Source organism: Argentina silus, assembly GCF_951799395.1.
Source record: "Argentina silus genome assembly, chromosome: 7".
NCBI classification, from domain to species: Eukaryota; Metazoa; Chordata; class Actinopteri; order Argentiniformes; family Argentinidae; genus Argentina; species Argentina silus.
Genome location: NC_139661.1, coordinates 1,901,988 through 1,919,036, shown reverse-complemented (window position 1 = coordinate 1,919,036; position 17,049 = coordinate 1,901,988). Strand labels below are relative to the sequence as shown.

Here is a 17,049-nt window from a genome sequence, read left to right as displayed (position 1 = left end):
GTCTCTCATTACGTGTGAGTCATCCTGGACAGTCAGTGATGACTGAATACTTTGGTTTATGAGTGTTTGTCTAAAATACTTCTCACACTTAAAGGCATGCCACCCACAGGGAGGTCCTACCGTTTCTGTTTATAAACAGATGGTTGGATACTGGCAAATGTATCTCGCTCATGTTTGGTTTCGGTAGAAGCTATCACATAATTAAAATAAGTCATTGGTAATTACTGTATTATTGAGAATGCCCACCCTTCATGTAATCTGAAAAAGAGATTGAGAAGTACACCTTTTACTCAAGAGTGTTCACTTTGCTTCTTGAAATAGCCTGGCCTACCTCACTATAAAGACCCTCCTATAAAGACACACAACAGCAGCAGCCTCAGACAGGTGGAGGAGAGCCAAGGTCAGCTGCATTATGATTGTGGCCGGTGACTCAGTGGCTCCAGGCCACTCGTGGGCCCTGGATTGTCGTGGTGGAGATGAAAGGTCCTTTAGCCTCTGGGGCCCGCCATGCCAACCCCCCCCCCCCTCTAAATTTGTCAAAGATTGCTAGGGCTTCTCGCCTTTAAACCCTGGCCAGCCAAATGACCACCCTGAGCCAATCTGCTAAGTGTCCGACTCTCTCTGCTTGATGAGTCCTTGATTGCTCCAGTGTCTGCCCTGAGAAAGACAGAGAGAGTGGGATGGGGATTGGAACACACACCCGAGTGCCCTCGACAAGGGCTAATGGAGGGGACTATTTGGGGAGAGCTCAACTTTAGCTGTGTTTAACGCCAACATAAAATGTTTTATCAAGAGCAACTTTGTGAAGGACACAATGTGGGGCTTTTGTCCCCATGTTTGTCTATGCATTTGTCTATACAATTTACATCCTGGATATTTAGGGGCAATTTTTTTCATAATGATTTGAAGTCAGAACACCAAGGGCGTTCTTCAGCAGAAGTAGTCATACAATTCCAAGTTATGCAAAATAAATTGTATAAAGTGCTCAAAACACATGTTTTTGAATATAACTTGTTTGTTGGGGAGAAAACAAACCCATAAATCCTTTATATAATACTCCCTCAGACGCTGTCCTCAGCTTGACCTCACTTGTGGGCCTCCACAAGTGTTTCCAAGAAAATCTGAATTCCCTTTAAAGAGCGATAGGAGTGAAGATTTTAGGAGGGTTCGAACAATGCCGTTACGAACCAGCTGTGTGCATTTTAATGCATTTACAATCATTCATTGAGGTTGCTTTAAGGTAGGCTGGGAGGTATATCGAGTTTTAACAATATACTCAATGTAATTGTATGCATGAAATGGGCATGAGCTGAATTGTGTGTATCAATTCAGTGTATTATTTTGTGTATTTTATTATTTTTACAAGCATTTTTCTTACAGTATGTCGACATACAGTATTTGTGTAGTTTCCCCCCTTCTGTAATACCCCATACGCTTTATACAGTGCATAAGCCCAAATCAAGCACTGACCGCAGAGTCTGGCAAAGCCAACCTCTCATCCTCTTCTGTTTGCATTCACGTACTGGAGCTATGGCCGCGCGCCACCTGACAATTCATGTTTCAGAGGAGCACAGCAGTTGGCTTGACTGCTGTTTGCAGAGAAGAATAGCGGATAGCAGAGAAGAATAGCGGATCTGTGCACAACAAAATCTTGCATATCTTACATAAACATATTTAACAATTATGTGTTGTCTTGTCAGGATTTTGTTTGGATTCTGTTAGTAATAAATACCTAGGCAAAAACAACATTTTAACTTTATTTACTTTTATAGAACATAAGAGTTTCGAAAGAAACTTTGTGTACTTGCTTCAGCTATCTATGTTAGGGCAAAACTCAAAACAAGTTAGGCTAGCCTCTCAAAGAAATATACTGTATATGTGTAATTTAAATGTAAATGTTTCTTATTTCAGGCAAAAACTGCTGTGTGTTCTACCAGAACAAACAGACATAGAAACTACTTGTACATTGTAAATGCAGACTGTTTTTTTGAATAAGAAGTATATTTGAACTTCATGTTGAGCCTCATACAAGCTATAAGGGAATAAATTAAGGAATATATATATTGTGTACCACAGAAAATATTGAGATATGAATTTTAAGCTATACCCAGCCCTACTACAGAGCCAAAAACTATTATACAGGGCCCTGAGTTTTTCCTGACCACATGATCTGAACAGAAAACCAAGGGTCTGTTTTATATATTAGTAAATATTATCTATCTTGGAAAGGTTTTGATCAAATATCTTTATCGTTGTGACAGCAAGTTCTGGCATAAAAAATAATGCCTTTCTCAATGCAGAACCTTTATATTTTATGAAAACTATAGTGATTCTCTAATTTCCTCTGATATAAGAAATGTTCCCACCCATACTGTACTTGAGTGGGCTCTTAGGTCTAAATGTGTATGAAATATCTCTTGCCGGGGAGAGAAAAGAGGATTACTCCCTTAAAGCACCCAGCTTTGCAGACACAAACGCGGCCATCGTCGTCATGGGGGATGTGATGTGTAACCATGGTGACAGTTAGCCTTGGGCATAGCAACAAAGTCATCCTGATGATCTCATGAAAAATGAATGCGTGGAGTAAACCTAAGGACGATGGCACTGTCAGGGAGATGCTCTCGTTGCTCTCAATGCCACGATAAGAGTGCATACACCCCCCCATGCCAACCTTATCGGCCATCTCGATAACACCACTTATATGAAATACATTCATAGCAATGCAGTCATAAAACATTGTGGAACTTTAGCCATGAAGTATGCTAACTATTCAGAGTAGAGGATGGCATGGGAGAGAAAATTAATATCCTGTCCTAGAGCCTACTCAGCAGTCTATATGCTATATTCCTATCCTTTACCAATCCTGCTGAAACTTAACACCACCATGGTTTACGGTAGTACCGGTGCACCGTGACTTCCCTACTGATGACAAAATAGGCTATATTTCATAAAGGGAAGCTACAGTATGTGAACATAATTTCGGCCACACTTCATAACGGGAGGCTACAGTACACCAGTGTTAAAAAGGTTCATATTGCCATGGCAATGGTGGTCTACCTCAATGCCGCTGCTGCAGCAGACACGAGTTGTGAAGACCTGTGAAGTGCTGCTGAAAGCCACCACAATGTGGTGACAAGCTGTGAAGGATTTACTGACAGTGCTGACATTGCACTTTATTGGTGTTCCCTCCAAATAAAATAATCACTCAAATAAAAATGAGAGAGAGAATGGTTGGTGATGGTCAGCTTGCCTTATCGGCTTGATTGGCAAAATCAAGTTTATTATAGCATCTGAATTACAGAGATGAAGAGTGAAAATGGTTTAAACATCAGGTTATCTTAACGGACCAAGCACTGGGACCAACTCGTGTTTTTCAAATATCCTCGAAATGCTTTCTACCCCAACCAGCAAGTTCACCTGACCAGGGCACAAATAGAAGTGCCAATAACGCTTGGTAACAAGTGCAAAAAAGCACAAAATAATGTATAATGTATAGATGCATGAATACATACCAGATACAGGTTATTTGTTGATAATATTGGACACTACTGTACCCTCAGGCTATGCACCTTTACGCAATGGCATCAGTATTTGTTCATCCACACTTATCCTCCTCCTGGTCTTTCTGCTCCAATACTTAAACAACAAATTGTGTTCACGGTTCTGATGTGAGTTTTGATGGCATTATCATCAGTGAGGAAAGACAGATTGGGACGCTTGGGAGAAATTATCGTTCTAATTACTTGACGTTGGTGGTCTATTTGTAATTTAGAAATTCTAACAATGCTAAAATGTAAAGAAATTAAATAAATACAAATAATAATGATTATAACAGAGGAGTGAAGGTGAAGGTTTATTCATTTGAGTCTACACTGTTGGAACTGCTCTGTTGGCCATTGTTCCACTGACCATGGATGGGGGGGTCGTTAAGTGTCGATTAATCGGAAAATTCTGATTGTCAGGTATACCATGTGACACACAGCCATTTTCACCCCTTTGGAGGGGGTCTTTCAGTGTGACTGAGACTGGATAGATAAGTAGCATATATAATAAATGAGAGGCTGAGACAGAGATGCCTGTGCAAAACAGACTTTTTTTTCTGGACGTTTAATTCCCTGTGACCCGCTTCAGGTTTTCACAGCCTTTAGGGTGGGGTGAAGCAGAGCAGGAGAGGTTTGCAATGGCATTATGATAAGAAATGTGTGCACAAAACAAGATTAAATTACATTATTTAATTTGTTTCATGTTTTAACAAAAAAATGTTGTTCTCTATGGCAACTGTAGCAAACAGACCTGTGTCATTACAACAGAGATGTGAGATCTTGGTCCCCATTAAAATACCTTGATAGCCTACTTAAATAATTTCCTCTCTCCATCTCGCCATTCATAAGCTGATCTGCAATAGCCTACTTTCCCTCGCTGTCCCTCACTCTAGGCCCACCTGCTCACTCTCATTATCCCTTGACACCTTTCTACAGATTTATTCGTCATTGCTTCATCAAAGTTTTTGAATTTTTCATGAAAACTCTCATTTTAATCATGTGCAATACATTCCACGTGAACTCAAGTGGAAAATTCATAATACGCACTGCACTCTTTGTGTTTTGGGTGTGCTGTGTCCATATAGCCTACTGCTGAAATGTGCAGAATCAGCTAAGAAACATTATATCGCTCATTAATATCTAATTTCATATTTCAATGGTAGAGGAAACGCTGACAGATATATTGTATGTCTGACATAATTTTATCAAGTGTCCATGAAGACAAGATTTGTCATAGGCTACTCCTCATGTAATTCATACAGGATGCCATTATTGTTCATTCAGAATGAAAAAAAAGGATTACAATAATACAAATTAAATAAAAACATGCAATCCATTTCAGCTCAGAAATTGGGCACGTGAAGACGCAAATACAGGTATGAGCTACTGTTTCACAACAAGCCCATCCATTCAAATTGCTCAACGATGCCCCCTGGTGGTTGTATTGCCAAGATGAAATACCTCAAATAAAATATGTGGAAAAGGTCAGGTTGACTGTGGTGGTATCGCTGCGATACCGTCTCTAAACCATGAACTATATCTGCATGACATCAACAATTGCATTGTTCTTTTTTTAATACAAGCCTAAAATGCGATACCGAATCTTTAAATATGTGGGGTGATTTTTGCAATTTTCCTATATAGTTTTAGGGTGACTGAGATTATTTTGTGAATTTATATTTGACATTATGTGTTATATTTCTCTGCATCTGCGCCTATGCAACACATATAGACTCAAAGCGTAAAACTATGCTGCTTGAAGCGATCCTCGCTTCACGGATGTGCTGCTTTTGCATGCAGTCTAGCATGTCTCATTGATCACCGTGAGTTGTTAAACTATGGCTCACACGTTGCGGTGCATGACAGCGTTGGTATATTTTATAATGGTATAAAAATGTTATTTTAGCTGTTTACCAAAACATATTCAAGTTACAATTATATAATGAATGGGCTTAATGGGCTTAAAGTGCAGACTCTCAGCTTTAATTTGAGGGTATTCATATTCAAATTGGAGGAAGGGTTTAGGAATTACAGCTCTTTTATATGTAGCCCCCTCTTTTTCAAGGGACCAAAAGTAATTGGACAATTGACTCAAAAGCAGTTTCATGGACAGGTGTGGGCTATTCCTTTGTTATTTCTGTATCAATTAAGCAGGTAAAAGGTCTGTGTTGATTCCAAGTGTGGCATTTGCATTGTGGCATTTGCAAAGCTGTTGCTGTGAACACACAACATGCGATCAAAGGAGCTCACAATGCAAGTGAAACAGGCCATCCTTACATCCTGCAGAAACAAAAAAATCCATCAGAGAGATCGCAGCAACATTAGGAGTGGCCAAATCAACAGTTTGGTACATTCTGAGAGAAAAATAATGCACTGGTGAGCTCGGCAACCAAAAGGCCTGAATGTCGACAGAAGACAACAGTAGTGGATGATCGCAGGATCCTTCACATGGTAAAGAAAAACCCCTTCACAACATCTATCCAAGTGAAGAACACTCTCCAGGAGGTAGGCATATCATTATCCAAGTCTACCATAAAGAGAAAACTTCACGAGAGCAAATACAGAGGGTTCAGAGGGTTACAAGGTGCAAACCATTCATAAGCCTCAAGAATAGAAAGGCCAGATTAGACTTTGCCAAAAAACATCTAAAAAAGCCAGCCCAGTTCTGGAACAGCATTCTTTGGACAGATGAAACTAAGATCAACCTGTACCAGCATGATGGGGAGAAAAAAGTATGGAGAAGGCTTGGAACTGCTCATATTCCGAAGCATACCACATCATCTATAAAACACGGTGGAGGCAGTGTGATGGCATGGGCATGCATGGCTTCCAATGGCACTGGGTCACTAGTGTTTATTGATGATGTGACAGAAGTCAGAAACAGCCGGATGAATTCTGAAGTGTCTAGGGATATACTGTCTGCTCAGATTCAGCCAAATTCAGCAAAGTTGATTGGACGGCGCTTCACAGTACAGATGGACAATGACCCAAAACATACTGCGAAAGCAACCCAGGAGTCTTTTAAGGCAAAGAAGTGGAATATTCTGCAATGGCTGAGTCAATCAACTGATCTCAACCTGATCGAGCATGCATTTCACTTGCTGAAGACAAAACTAAAGGCAGAAAGACCCACGAACAAACAACAACTGAAGACAGCTGCAGTAAAGGCCTGGCAAAGCATCACAAAGAAGGAAAACCAGCATTTGGTGACGTCCATGGGTTCCAGACTTCAGGCAGTCATTGCCTGCAAAGGATTCTTAACAAAGTATTAAAACTGAACATTTTATTTATGATTGTTAATTTGTCCAATTACATTTGAGCCCCTGAAAATAGGGGAAATTGTTGCAATTCCTAAACGTTTTATACAATATTTTTGTTCAAGCTGAAAGTCACTTCAATTGCATCTCGATTGTTTCCTTTCAAATCCATTGTGGTGGTGTACAGAGCCAAAATTATGAAAATTGTGTCACTGTCCAAATATTTCCGGACCTAACTGTATTCCTGATATATCACAGACTCCTGCTTTGTGCTTACTTGGCTTCATCAGTGTCATAGATGATATATAACACTTCAGAACAAAATAAAACCTCTTTATAATACTTTATTAAGAAGATGTGTCAAGTAAAGTGTTACCCTTTTCTGCCCCTTTTTGATTGGGAATATCGCCTTGATTGAAGATTGGTGTTGTTTTTGGACCTTGCTCCACACTCAACAAAGCAGGAACAATTCAATAATAAGTAATAAATATGACAAAAGGTGCAATAATGTCAGTGCAATAATAAGTGTGATAATGGCAGATGTCTTCTGATCAAATAACCGCTGTTGTGAAACCAATGGCCACCTCCTTCCCAGACTTTTCCTAAATGTCTGTTTTTAACATATTAGCATTGATACAATTTCAAAATCACGAAGGAAAAAAACCTGGAACTATTTTCATGACTACTGTACAGTAGGTAGGGGTTTAATAGGTGAAGTAAATCCGCCTACAGTGTGAAGTGCTGCCGAAAGCCACCACAATGTGGTGACGAGCTGTGAAGGATGGGATATGCGTCTTGCACTTCCATGTTTGTTTACATTTGTCAGCTTGCATTTCACAGCACGCACAAACAATAACCACCATCGGATTATTTTCATCTTCTGGAAAGTGTTTTAGTCAATTATTTTGATCACTAATGAGCTCACACGTAATGTGAGAGCCAAAAAGGGCAATTTTACTGTAACACCATGTTTTGAAGCTAATATGCAGTATCAAGGACAGGAAAATATGTGAGGGGGCTACAGTTAGGGGGGTGCTGCCTAAAATGTTATGAGGGGTTGAAGGGGGGGCTGTGTTGCATATCACATGTTAAACAAGCAATTCTGGTATCTTTTGACGGGAGAATAACGTAGTGGTTAGTGTGAGTGAAAAGCATGAAATGATCGGATCTCAGGTTTATGACACTAGGCCTATAAACAGCTCTGATAAACGTTGCATATATTTGTCAGTATGTCCATCTCAACTAATCCAATTAGGCGCTGCAATCTACAGTAGCAGGTGCCGACTGTATGTCACTGCGCACCACCTCACATTTTGGCTATTTGTCCCGATTCCGCCACCCCACAGCACACTCACAAAGCAAAGAGCGTTTAACACTTTAACACTAACGTTAACACATACTCACTCACACTCTGCTCAAATAAATAACACCATGCTCACAAAAAAAACAAATCTAATCTTGAATGGCACCAGCCATCAGTAACCGTACTCCATAATAATCATATTACATTCACCCATTCTCCTGTTAAAAGTCACCAGAAATGCTTATTTAACATGTCATATGCAACACAGCCCCCCCTTCACCCCCTCGCAACATTTTAGGCTGTAGCCCCCTCATATAAATTAGTCAGATATCCATTACAGGCAAAATTGAAGATAAAGTCAAACTACTGTATACAAGCTAGACCAACCTTTTTAGCCTACCGAGGCCATGACAAAGAGAATGCTTTGCCTTATCAAATAGATTGGCAAAATCAAGTGTATTATAGCAGCTCATGAATTGCAGAGATGAAGAGTGGAAATGGTTTAAATATCAGGTTATTTTAACGAGGACCAAGCAATGGGACTAACTCCTATTTACATCAAGCATTCTCTCACAGTGCAGAGAAGTGGGGGAAATGTTTAGCACAGTCTGACTTGAATAAACATGAGTTGGCTTTAATAATGCAACAAATTTTCATGAGAGACAGGAGTAAGGATTTTGGGTTTCAGTGGGATGATAATGCATTTATTTTGTATAGCACTTTTTGGTGGATCGTTTGAAGGGGGAGAGAGTGCTGGATAAATTGTCATGCTGTTGTTTGTTAATCGGAAACGATCGAGGAAAAAAATTACCTTCCCCCATCAACCATACAGTATATCACTATAAAGTTCAACTCCTGCCTGGCTCGGGAACAGCTTGCCCCAGTCACACTGCATTTTAGGTTTTAGTCTGTGAATAGAAACGCACCAAAAGTGAGATTTGTTGACACAGGTTTGTTTGCTACAGTTGTCATTGAGAACTACCAGTCGGCTAAATCTAGATTTTTGTTAAAACATGGAACATATAAAATAATGTAATGTAATTTTGTTTTGTTCTCACATTATTTATCATAATGCAATTGCCTATTTGGGAGGAACGTACCGGCATACAAAAAAATGCACCCCTGGTTTTGGACACGCTCTGCTCTATCCCCCCTCCTGTTCACTCACTCCAGCTCTCTTGCTTGATCGTGACTGTGGGAGTGAGTCCTCTCTCCCTGCCCCTCCTATTGTAACTATGCCTCAACTGCTCTGCTTTGATCTGAAACAATCGAGCAAGCAATTGCGGAAGGCTATCTTATTTTGATGAGTACAACCTTCAAAAAAGTATTTTACACACATCGTGTCCAATACAATGTATGCACAAATCAGAAAAAAGATTTGTCAGCAGTATTTGAAAACATGTGAATAAGAACGTAAATAAAAAAAATGATCACCACACAAATCTGTCAATGATTTGTTTATTGATACAAGTGGCGACTACCAGTGTCTTGGGCTGAATAAATTTGTTGGATATCCAATACAGGCAAAATTTAAGATAAAGTAAAGCTATACAATAGGCAATAGCAAAAGTGGACAGTCAATGAGTAATACGTGGATAGCTTTCCAAACCTGGGGAAAGATTAATCTTGGCCAGTGGGGGTGCGATTGTCTGAGAATATGGTGATGAAAATCAGTTCATCTCTAAAGGCAGACATTGACAACTTCTCATATCCACATTAATTTCCCTGGCAAGCAAATTGATTGCAAAAATGGAACCATAAAAAAAATTAGACAGCTTTCTGCCCTCGCAGCACGGAGAGAGCGGGTGATGACAAGTGAAGCGACCCTCACTCTTTGTGTGTGTGCGTGTGTGTGTGTGTGTGTGTGTGTGTGTGTGTGTGTGTGTGTGTGTGTGTGTGTGTGCCCATGTATGCATGTGTGTGTCTGGCACGTTTAAGAAGAACTTTTATATGCTCCCTATTGTCCTTCAAAACCGTTATAGTACAGCTTTCCAAAATGCATCTCACATTCCCTGGCAAACAAGTTCATTGCAAAGACGTAACAATGAAAAAAGAAGTGAAGCAAACGTTTTTTACTGTTTTATTTATACAAAAAAACAATGACCAATCACCAATTATATGTTAGTCTCTATATATTCAATATGTAGCTTTTTAAAATACAAATTGTTGTATTTTGATTATGATTCTTACGTCCTGACTAAACTGCATTATTTTTGCATGGTAATTCAATGATTACACTGAAAACACTAATGATAAACAATGGACGTCCCTAGACGTGACTCTGGAGGTGTTGGTAAGTAATGAGGGCCTTGAGGTTCTGGTGTTAAACATACATTTCAGAACTTTTGTTGCAATTCATCAAATTGGTGTTGACTGTATGGTTCATGATGTGTTAATTGATTTTTTATGTAATTAGACCACACAATCCTCAGTTTAAGACCAACAAACGTAAATCTTTTTAGTAAATCTTAGTATCAGTGGCTGAAATTGTACAAAAGTTCTGTAGAGCATCTTTAAAGGTACATATTCTACGATTAAAGGTAGATATATGAGGAAGACATTTAATTCACGCATGAGCAAGGCAGTGCAACGCAATAGCCGTATGACAAAAGGCTGCTGTATGAATTGTCGTGCTTTATGCTAACTATCTCTGCTGGTAGTCCCCCGCTATTTTGTGGCAACGTCACAAGTCTACCTTTAACATTCGATATAATGTTTAATTTATATGACAGTACATTATATGCAGTGTTCAAGAGTCCTTTCTACAATTCCACTTCTGTTGTGAATATTAACCAAGACATTATGAGGCAGTAATTGCACAGAGCGTTATCAGTGAATTGATGTTAAACCTTGTCCACACTGTGCTCTATCTTCCCTTGCCCTTACACCAGCCCTCTTTGCTGTGCTATTAAAATCATTTTGATGGTGTGGCGGTATTCTGTGAAAGTACTGGTGGTGAATACCTCATTGATTTGTATTCATATTGATGGGCTTTGTGTTGTGCAGCTATATAAAAAGCATGAGAGCTGAATTGTAGTGTACCATGTACTGTGGTTGGAGATCATGGTGAATTCATCTATTGTTTACTGGACCAAATATCATGATCTTGATTGCTGTATACTGTACGCTCTACCATAGTGCTTTCAATGCAACTGGGATGTTATTCAGCAACAATGAAAATCAAACAAACAACACTTATATATTTAAATATTACTTAAATAGTAAAATGTTTTTTCTTTACTGATTGCTTTCCTCAGCCTTGGTGTAAATGTGTGTTTCTGCTGTGCTTTTAACATAATGTATTTTGTCAAATAAAATGCTGGGGAAATGTTATCTGGTGTTGCAGTGTGCTGTGGTTGAAAGAATGCTGATCCAAGAAAAGGGGAATGTTTAGGATTGTGTCTGTCAGCTTCCTGTAAATTTGGAGTTGTAAATCACACAAAGAATTGTGGCAGTGACAGAATCAACACTACACCAGGTGAATTTTTGGCACGTTTTCTTTCCATGTAAGGCCCTGGCCACACCAAACTATGCTATCTGTTAATTACGGATTGAGCCATTTACATTTATGGCATTTAGCAGACGCCTTTATCCAAAGCAAAAAATACATTTGTCAGTGAATCCATCAGTCATCATTAGAAAAAGTAATCTATGCTATATCAAGATGTAGCCTGAAGAGATGGACCTTCAATCTACGGCAGAAGATAGGTAGTGACTCTGCAGTCATGACAGCAGTGGGTAGCTTGTTCCACCAGCGAGGTGCCAGGACAGTGAAAAGCCATGACCGAGTAGCGTGGCTGCTGCATCCACATAGAGGCGGCGGTGCTAGGCGGCCAGCCGAGGTGAAAGAGCGGAGTGATCGGGCAGGGGTTTGGGGGCTGACCATTGCTTGCAAGTACGGAGGGGCTGTTTCCTTTGTCGCCCGGTAGGCGAGCACCAGGGTCTTGAATCTGATGCGAGCTGCTACCGGGAGCCAGTGGAGGTTTCACTATGGGAGTCATCCATTGACGGACAACGGAAATGACAAGGGTCTGTCCGTTTCATAAGTTTTGGCAGTGTTTTACGGACAAAAAGAGTTGAACTTTCCACAGTCCATTCCTCCTTTTAGCCAATTAGAAACAAGGTTTTGTATTGACTTGCTAGGTTGCATTGTTCAGTTGCTGCTGTAGGTTGTTTCAAAAGTCACGCCTGAATTCCACAGATTAAATCAGATAGTGATTTTATACATATACGTTTTCATCAGTTTTCTGATAGTTTGGTATTGCCGGGGTCTAATGCTCTGACTCTCCTACATCAACTCAGACGTGGTCATTCATCATCTGATGTGTGTATTGTGTGTGTGTGTGTGTGTGTGTGTGTGTGTGTCTTCTGTGCTCAGGACAGTATTAAGCTATTGGCTGAGTACCAAGTGTGTAGGGACAGTTGTATTTCAATCTTTGATGCTTAAAACTAAAACTCGGTTTGGGTCATCCAAAGACGCGTGAGACACTTTATAATAAAATAACTCTGCCCTCCTTCCTGACTTTTCATAAATGTCTGTTTTTAACATAATAGCGTTGTATCAATTTCAAAATCACACTGTGGAACTACCACTGCTTTTCTTGATAGCCAACATCTCCAAGTCACATCCTGAGCCACGATAAACTAATTTGCCTTCATCATGGTAAATCAAACAGTTATGAATGGCTTACCCATTTTAACCATAATGGTGGTATCAGCAACATAGACAGACAGATAATAACAGTTATTTGCATGATCAAAGCAATTACATGTGAATAGAAGCCAGCGCAATGCACAACCAGCCTGCGAAGAACAGACACACCCTTCATCATATCTGTATATCGAAATCCCAGTTTACTTTACATTACATTTGTTTTACTTAAGATACAACATAGTTTTGCTCTCTGTCAATTAGCTTTGTTTTTCTCCACCTGTGTGTGTATGTAGGCTACAGTAGCCTATGTGTGTCTGATTGATGATAAAAGCACAAGATCCTTGCACAGGGAGACAGACAAATTCGCCTTGATTACAGACATTTGGAACACTTTTGTAACTCTTTTGTAAAGCTTGTTTATAACCCAGAAGACAACATCAATATTGGTTTTGATTGTGGTGTGCATGATGGAGCATAAGAGCTGACGTATTTGTCTGTGGACTATCCTGACACATTTGCGTAAAGGTGCATAGCCACTGAAAGAAGAAGTGATTTTGTGTTAACTTGAATTTTTTTTAACGTTAGTGAATGACTGGTGTATAGACCTTCTTGCATGTATGTATAATTATATTTCATTACATGATGATTATTGCTTCAGATTTGTGTTCTTTTTTACTTGTTATTAAGCATTGACACTTCACATTTGACTGCAGGTTTTTTTTACAATATACAGTTACGCTAGTATATATCTCTGCATATGTTATATGTTAGTAATTGGTTAGTAATGAGGGCCCCGGCATCTAGTGTTAAAGCGTTGATACCACATACACCACACAGTATGTTGACTTATTAGGGTTCTCCCCAGGATTTTTGAACAGCGTGGCGCTGGATTGCCCTGCGTATTGTACCAGTATTGTACACAAAGCACAGTTAATAATTAACATACAATGCCCTGCGTAAGTATTCTGCACTCCAAAAGATTGGATTTTAAATCAAACTGAGGTTAAAGTAGAGATTCTCAGCTTTTATTTGATGGTATTGATGGTATATGTACATATTGGTTTCATCATTCAGAAACACGTTTTATGCATAGTTCCCCTATTTCAGGGTACCCAAAAGTAATGGGTGTGTTCCGTCACATAATTTGTGCAGGCTTAAGAGAGCTGTCAATGTCTAGTATTGATTCTAGGCTTTGCGTTTGCCTTTGGTGTCTGTCAATGTAACTGAGTTGAGATGGTAAAGTTCAAATATCACCACCCGTGCTGTCGAATTGCTAGCTTTTCGATAGCTTAGCTGGTTAACATCGGGTATTTGAGTCGATAGCCACGACTCAGTGAAGATGAGCGTGTTGCAGTCCCTGATGTCTCATTAGAAAGTAATCCTCCCCCTGAGTTCATCCAGCTTGTTGTCCAGCGACTGGACATTTGCGAGGAAAATAGTTGGGAGAGGTGGACACTGTGATACTCATCTTTCGCACCCCTAAAACAAACAGTCTCGTTTACTATAAAGTCTTCTGATCTGATCACCTCTGTGTCCTACCCTTTCCAAAGTTGTTATCCTAGGACCTAGGTGATTTCAACATTGTTTCTCTGCTGAACATGCTTGACTGTCTCAACCTGGTACAGCATGTCAATGTCCCCACACACAATCATGGGCATACACTACCTTATCATCACTGGAGGAGTCCCTGCCTCAGACCTGGATGTACATGAGCTACGTTTATCTGACCATAGGGCTGTGATAATGTCTTTGAGTACTCCTGCACTTCAGCTCCACCCTAAGCACACTATTAAATTCAGAAACAACAAGTCCCTTGACACGTCCCTCTTCCAGGAGTCTGTTCGACCCTGCCCTACAAGATGTCTGCCTTGAGTCCACCCTTGCTGAGATGATCGACCTGTATAATCTCTAAGAACCACTTTAAACAGCCTTGCCCCTGAAAAAACATGTCAAGTATCCTTCCAACGGTCCTCCCCATGGTTCACACAGGAGCTGCGCAGTATGAAGACCCTTGGCCACAGTTTAGATCGTCTCTGGAGAAGTACTGGTCTAACTGTCCACCTGCTGGCCTATAAAGACCACCAGGCTTGATATTTCTTAGCACTAAAAGCAGCCTGCTCCATTCTTCTCTGCCATGATAGACAATGACAGAGGAAATCCCAGGACCTTGTTTTCCACCATCAGTCGCCTCCTCCACCCTACCGACTCTGGCCCTCCCACAGCAACTACTGAACAATGCAACAGATTTGCATTGAGTTCACTGTTCAAAAAACATGCTCAGCTGCTTTCATCCAGTTTGTTACAACCTGTTCAACAAGGCCCTCCACACTGGACAGGTGCCATCACCCCATTGCTCAAGAAACCATCCCTTGATCAATACCTTCTCTTCAACTACAGACCTATTTCCAATCTCCCATTTTTATCTAAAGTCCTGGAGAGTGAATCTTCTCCAGGACTTTAGACCCATGCACAGTACTGAGACAGCCCTGGTGAAATTTGTAAATGACCTGCTCATGGCTGCAGATACAGGATCCAGAAGAGTGAAGATTGTGATCTTAATTCTTCTGGACCAGTGCTGCTTTTGACAAAGTAGATCACACTATTCTACTGCAGCACCTCACAGAGCACACTGCCATCTGTGGGACTGGCTTAAATTGGTTAATCTCCTACCTTATATAACCACAAGCAATATATCACGCTTGCTGAGTTCAGAGGAGTCCACCATTACCTGTGCTGTCCCACAAGAGTTGGTTTTAGGACCTATCATCTTCCTTTTCTGTATGCTCCTGCTTGGCCAGATCTTCAGACAGCACAGTGTCCAATTTCTCTGCTACGCAGATGACACACAGGTGCACATAAAAACCAAGCCTGACAACATCTGCTCTGTCAACCTTGTTCGACTATCTGGAAGAGGTAAAAAAACAACTTAACTCCAACTCAACAGCAGCAAGACAGAGGCCATGCTGATTAACTTTAAAATTCTCCTCTTGGTCTACAAAGCCCTTAATGGCATCAGACCTACCTACTCAGATCTACTCTGCCCATATGAACCTCCACACATCCTACAGTCAAGCCATGCCAAACTGCTTCATGCACCCAGAACCAGGGTCTGCACAATGGGGGACCGTGCCTTTTCATGCCACACATCACACCTTTGGAACTATCCTGACAATCTGAGGGCTGTTCAGACAGTTGGGGCTTTTAAAGCAAGCCTTAAGACGCATTTTTATCGTCTGGCCTATCCATCCTACTAGACTTGGATAGGTTTTATGATGTGGTTATATATTTGTTTTTATTCATTTATTTTTAACAATGTTTTATGCACTTTGAGACATCTCAAAGCGTGGATGGTGATGTAAGGTGGATGTGGCGCAAGCAGATAGGCAAGTGCAGTCTGAGGTTTCAGCCCGACTTGCGCTCTTGGCCAACTTTCAAAAGTGATGATATGGGGCGCAAACACCTCTGCACTCCACCTGCTCCTGGCTCACAGAGTGGTGTGTCATCTTCACAAAATATGCAAATATGATATTCAAACCTCTTGCCTAAATTTTCAAAAAGATGTATGCACATTTGCCTCCGGAAAAGTTGCACCAGGGAAGGATACTTGCACCATACTTGGGGAAAAATGGTATAGTCGCTACCCAGAAAATAAAATACAGTGCCTTCCATAAGTATTGGAAAGAGGAAGCATTTTGTATTTTTTTAGCCCTATACTCCATGAAATCAAACAATTACTATGGGGTCAAAATAGAGAATCTCAGCTTTAATTCAATGGGGGTTATTTTCAGATTGGATTCACCATTTGGGAAGTACAACATTAAAGTACTCATGTTTAGTATTTAGTTGACAATCCTTTGCATGCAAAGTCTGAAGTATGTTTGGGGTCATTGTCTTACTGTATAATGAAGCGCCAACCAATGAATTTGAAGGTATTTGCTTGTACTCGAGTAGACAAGATGTTTCTGTACACAAGTTAGTTCTTGCAGCTATACATGCCCAAACCATAGTACCCCCTCAACCATGTTTCAAGTGGTATGCTGTAAATCTTGGGCATATCCTTTTTTCTCCAAACCTTCCTCTTTCAATCACTCTGGTACATTTTATTCATCTAATCTGTCCACAAGACTGTTTTCCAGACCTCTGTAGACTTTTTAGGTACTTTTTAGCAAACCTTGCAGTGAAGCCTGTAGTTTGGCAGGTGACGTATTTCCTGCGGATGGTAGTCTCTGACGCATTCACGCCTACCTCCTGGAGAGTGTTCTTGATCTGTGGGACAGTTGTTTTGACAGTTGT

The 17,049-nt window shown here is 40.4% G+C and overlaps 1 protein-coding gene across 4 annotated transcripts in view; it reads left to right on the top strand.

The window, feature by feature from the left end:
- Positions 1–17,049, top strand: part of parp8 (poly (ADP-ribose) polymerase family, member 8) — an 80,921-nt gene that overhangs the window by 32,056 nt on the left and 31,816 nt on the right. The window lies entirely within an intron of this gene.